Here is a 6,000-nt window from a genome sequence, read left to right as displayed (position 1 = left end):
CCTTGTCAGCTCCCTCTGCATCTGCTGAGGTCTGGGAAAGAAGCATCTGCAGGGCATTGGCATCTCCCTGCCCCAGCTCACAAGTAAGTCAATGCAAGTGATCAACCCTCCACTGCTTTAACAGAAAAGGGGTTGCTGCATCTTTCCAGTGCTGGTGTGCAGGAAGACCCCAGTTCTCTGGTTAAACTGAGCCCAGGGAAGCAGGCAGGCAGGAAGGAAGGCAGGAAGGAAGAAAGGAAAGAACAGGATACAAGTGTGTTTACAGCTGCCAGGTGGGCTGACTTTAGCTTACATCCATTTTGAGTTATTTTTAGTTGCAGATGCATTCCTGGGACAGGGGTGTTCCTAAAACAACTTCACTAAGTATAAGATGAAGCCCAAAAGGTGGGACGCATCAGAACCCAGCGTCTTCTGCTATGTGAGTTCCCTCTCAGCCTCTCCCTCTGTCCCCAACCCTCAAAACCCACAACAAAAGCCATTTCTGAGGCTCCTCTGACAGTACTGCAATTTTTCTGTGGACAAGGTGGCCCTGGTTTATGGCTCTGTGTTCATGTTTCTTTACACACTGTTCACATGGCATTAAAAACCTGGATTCATCATGCACTGATAAGCAAAACTTGAGCCAAGAGCTTCCCTTGGCTCTAGTACCCCTCTGGGTTTGATGCCTGCAGTGAGGCTACAATCTGCATTGCTTTTAAGGTTATCAGAAAATCTTGGGGTTTTCTTCTGCTGTGATTCTTTTAAGGGTGGACTACATTTCCAAGTTTCAGTTGTACAAAAGCCAACCCCCAAGCCAAGGCTGTTTGAGGAGGTAATATAGCCTATAGAGCAGGTAAAAGAAAGTCTAAAGCAATATATCCAAGAACTAATTTAAGGGGACATTGGCCATTAATGAGATTGTTGTCAAAACAGCAGTACATTTATTTGTACTTTTATGAAGAATCACCTGTTTAAATTGTCTCACTATAAATTATTATGTACCCATTTACATAGGAATTATTTTTTTCTTAAGAAGACAATCTGCCTTTCAGCAAACAGATAAAACTGTTTTCTTTGAGTAATCATAAATCACCCTTCCACCATCCTCCTTTCTCCTATTACAGAGATCCTAACTCTGTCCTCTTTGTTATTAATAGGTTTTTGCTGCCTACTCCCAGTGCCACAGAAATCATAGAGATATAAAATCAACTGTAAATTACAAAGTCTCGCCGTCAGCCATAAATGGACAATAATCTATTCATGGTAACATCTGTGTAAAGTGGCTTTCAGGAGATTTTGTTTTCAGATTCCTCATAATATTTACACATTGAGTGCAGACAAGTATTACACAGACCTCACTTCAGCAGCAAGAGCACGCCCTGCTCTAAGCCAGTGCCAGCTGAGTCCCACTGCGGGCAGGCTCGGTGTCAGCCAGGGCAGCTGGAGAGGTGACCCTGAGCTCCACTGATCTGAGGTGGTGCTGGGAGCTCCAACCTTCATGCTAACAAATGGAATCACTGGCCAAGAGCTTCTCCCTCTCCAGCCTCTCTGGGTGTGGAGTTTGCAGCTGGGATAAGGGGAGCCTGCAGTAGACTCAGCAAATGGTGGGAAAACTTTGGCACTGGGCACATGCACTTTACCCAGGCCAGAGAGGAACAGCAAAAACCAAGGCTTCACACATGCTGAGGTGCTTGGCAGGTCTACAGACTCCTGCCCAAAGCAACCCATGGAATGCACCTTGCTTGAAGAGCAATAGCTGTGTTGGAGAACATAGCTGGGTTTTGGAAGGATGGTGCAAGATCCCTGGTGCTGGCCAGAGGGACTCCTCAGCAAGCAGGGCTGCTGGTGTGCTCCATGGGGATTGGAGCCCAGCACCTCTGTGCTGCTGGGAGCCAACAGCCATGGAGAGGAATGAATCCTGTTTCCCTGCTGAGCAGACTGCCTGTGCAAGGGCTTTCACAGTCTCAGTGCAGAGAGGAAGGCATGGCACAGAGCACGATCGAGGACCTCCCTTAATTTCTTCTTTTCTGAGGACCACATTTATACTCAAGCATGTGTGTTTGCTGCCCCAAAAGCACCATGATCTCAGCAAATCATGGACTAATAGAAGTGTTTAGGCTGGAAAAGATCTGTCAGATCATTGAGTCCAACTGCTAAGTCCATGACTAACCCATGTCTGTAAGTGCCATATCTACATGTCTTTAAATAGCTTCAGCAATGGTGAATCAACCACTTTTCTGGGCAGCCAGAGCTTGACAGCCCTTTTGGTGAAGAAATTTTTCCTAATATCCAATCTAAACGTCTCAGCACAACTTGGGGCAATATCCTCTTATATTGTCACTTGTTACTTGGGAGAAGAGACCAACACCTACCTTGCTACCACTTCCTTTCTGGTAGTTGTAGAGAGTGATAATGTCTGCCCTGAGCCTCCTCTTCTCCAGGCTGAACACCCCCAGCTCCCTGAGCCGCTTCTCATCCAACTTGTGCTTTAGAACAAATGAACCAGTCCTTGCTGGTAAGAGTTTCTCAGAGGGAGACACCAATCCCCACCAACCAAGTGCTCCCTTAGGCAGTTCCATCTCCTCCAAACATTGCCAACTGCACACTCCAGTCACCTTCCAGCATCCACTGGACTCGGTGTGAAAGCTGTGTCTCTCCTGTGCCTCTCTCATAGTGGCTCTCTCTCATGTTTGACCATCCCAAATAATTATGTTTCCTTAAAAAAGATCAACTCATCTAAAACAAATATCACATGCTGTCCAAACTTTACTCCAGTCTCAGGCCACAAAGCCATTCACCTTCTCTCTTTATGCCCCAGCAACTCTGCTGTGACCACCTTTGGCCACCAGCAGGGAGGGCAGATGACCCCACAACAGCACCCTGCAGTGTCTGCTTGTGAAAGATGGAGGAATTTAATTAACAACCACAACCTGCCCTGGGCAGCCAGTGGGTGTGGACCTGCCATGTCCCTCCAGAGAGGAGAACAGCCCAGGGAGGTGACCCACACCAGTCCCAGCTGGTGACACTCTGTGCCTTGTACAAAGAGTGACGGGCAGAGGAGTCATCAACCCAGCCCTGAGGGAGTCACCAGAGAGAGGTGGAGCCAAATTTCTGTTGGCAGGAGTGAAATACAGCTCCTTGGAGTGTGGTCTGTGCTCTCCCATGGGGACACTGAGGCTGCAGCTTCTGCAGTAGCAGCAGCAGAAAAAATTTGCCACTTTGTTCCTTGGGCATTTCTCATGAAGACCTGAAATTAGTTATTTTTCTTCACATCAGATGCAGAGAATTTTGTTTCTGCTCTTATTCATTCACCACCAAAAGGAAAAAAATAAAATTAAAAAAAAAGGTAATGGGAAAAGATAAGCTTTGTTTGGGACCACATTGCATAGGTTTTTTAGGGATTTTTTAGAATTTTGGCCAGTGACCCATAAATCAATTTTTCCTATAGGCTGTATATGTTCCTGAGGGCTATGCATCAGCACCCACCCACCACCTGGATAATGAGATCAACTGCTTAATTTAATCAAATTGACAGAAACATGTTCAGACATAATGGGAAGAGGCTTTGTGTGAGGATGCATTCCCAAACCTTTTTCCTGCTTTGTTCCCACTGCAATCCACTGCTCCAGTTGTAATTCTGTAGCTCATGTCCCCACACCCACCTTGTGCTTCCTCTCAGCTTCTCACTAACCATTTTTCCTGGGTTTCTTTCCTTCTCCCTGCAAGCCCAGGAGGCTTTAGCAGCCTGCCCAGCTCCACCTCCTTTTCTGCGTGCTGCCTGCTCTCCCTCCTCCCCCTCATCTCCAGGCTTCTCAAAACTCAAGGCTTCTGCTTCCAGTATTTTGATTTCCTTTTCTTCCTCTTACCAGCTTTTCTCTCCATTGGGCATTTAAGGCTCCACCTCTTTCTTAACAGCAAGGGTTGCTTTTTTATTTTTCTCTACTTTTCCCTCACCTTCAACAGCCAAGTGTATCCTTTGCTCAGTGAGATTTTCTTCCTGTTTTTCCTTTGTCTTCTTCTTATCTTTGGTGGAGGTGCTACCCTGCTTCCCTTTTATATCTGCTTATTTACATTCTTTTCTCCAGTTAAAATTATTACATTTGCACCAACAACTGTGAGTGACCAGTCAGATCCACATATTTTCCTTGCTCTCTTCTCCTGCAAGGGCCATTGATATCTCAAAAATTAATTAATGCTTTTCTCCTTTCCTTTTTCTTCATATCTATTAAAATTTCTCTAAAATATTTGTCAATGCCACTTTCAACCAGGATTTTATTTCTGGCTCCTCCACTGCCTTCTCTGTGCTCAGACAAAGGCCATTCCATGATTGCAGTAATACTTCTGTAAATTCCTGGTAATTATCCTGTTTACTCATCCTTGCTGCTCAGGCAGTGCTTCCTTCTCGTTCAGAACAATTGTACATCTTCCTCCCCAACTGCCCATCTCCCATCTTTGACCACAGCTCTCCCCAGTCAAAATCCTGCCCTGGATTTGCCTTTAATGTTATGATTTTAGCTGCTGTCCTCGTGTGCAGAGCAGCTCCCATTGCTCTGCGTGCTGCAGCCGCCTGCCAAAGCGCTCAGCCCTGGCGCAGAGCTGTGCTCAGGGCTCCAAGGATCCCTTTTTGGTACTACAATGCATTTGTAGACAGTCTAGAATAAACACAGGGAAAACTGTGTTTATATTTTCAGAGAGGGATGTACAGTTAAATCTCTCTTTTATCATACCACCTTCTCTTCCATATGTAAATTCAGATAAATGCAGTTTATGGGTTCTTAATTAACACCGAGGTTGATTTTTTAGAGTTTTCTCTTTAGGAATTCAGCTGGAAGATAAATCTTCAGATATCAGAGAGGGAGTGTTAGTTTATGTCTCACATCCTTTATAAACATGGGTTTCACACTGCTTCCTGCAGCTCTCCCAAAGAAGGATACAATACACAGGCTCTGTAACACCAGCAGCCTTAAAGGAGAGTGTGGTTGTTTTTAGCCTGGGATAGCAGAGTCAGCCACGCTGCACAGGAGGCAGGGCATGGGCAGCAGGACCTCCTCTGCTCCAGGGAGAGCTCCTTCCCAATCTGTGGAGGGGCCCTGGCCTTGTCCTGCATCCTTGGGGACTGGATGGGCTGAGGTGCAAAGGAAGAGCTGGTCTTGTGCTGCCACAGAACCCAGACCCTTCGTGGAGAGTGAGTTGGCACAATCCACAGGCCAGGCTCCCCAAGGGCTCTGGGGAAAGCTGGGGACAAAACCTCCTTAGCTGCCATTTATCTTGTGAAGAGAACACAGGAGAAACTAGGTATTATATACAGAAATTAATTTCTAACCTGGAAATACCAAGGCAGAGAGAACTTTTTTTATCTTCTATAAGTAGCAGATACACCCAGATACAACAATGTTTCAAGAAGCTAGCTGCCACCTCCGAGAGCCTTGGAAATACTAGTAGTAATTAAAAATGTATTTTAACTATGTCTGAAATTTATAGCTGAATAGCTTCTGAAATGTGGAATGAACAATAAATGCAGGTTTCCCTGCAGGGAAAAGGTCTCTTCATCAAGGGATGATGGGCACATTTGATGTTTCAGCTTCCTTCTTTTAAAATGCCCAGTTGGGAAATTTGCTCAGATTGCTTTGTAAAACCAAAATAGTTCATCCACTTCAGGTAGAATTAATCTAAACACTTACTTGAGTATGAGAATAAAATCTAATTTGGAACAAATATATCCCTCTAACCTTTACAGTAATTATAAAGAATGAAAATAGATGGTAATTAATCTTAATAGTTTAGCGTGCAAAAACAGAATCATTAGGTATCAGAATTTTAAAATATGCATTTTGAAAGCTTATGCATGGGCTTACAGAAGTACCCACTACCCTTGAGACACTGATTATCCCCTCCTCCCTCTCTGAGAGCTGCCTGAATACTCTGTGTGCCCCACACCCACTTAACCAGGTGCCAGTGCCTTTATCTCAACTGGAGCCGTGTATCAGAACCTCTAGAGACCTCTTACAAGGGTCCCTGGAG

Source organism: Melospiza melodia, chromosome 4 (genome assembly GCF_035770615.1).
Source record: "Melospiza melodia melodia isolate bMelMel2 chromosome 4, bMelMel2.pri, whole genome shotgun sequence".
NCBI classification, from domain to species: domain Eukaryota; kingdom Metazoa; phylum Chordata; class Aves; order Passeriformes; family Passerellidae; genus Melospiza; species Melospiza melodia.
This window is presented reverse-complemented; position numbering follows the sequence as displayed.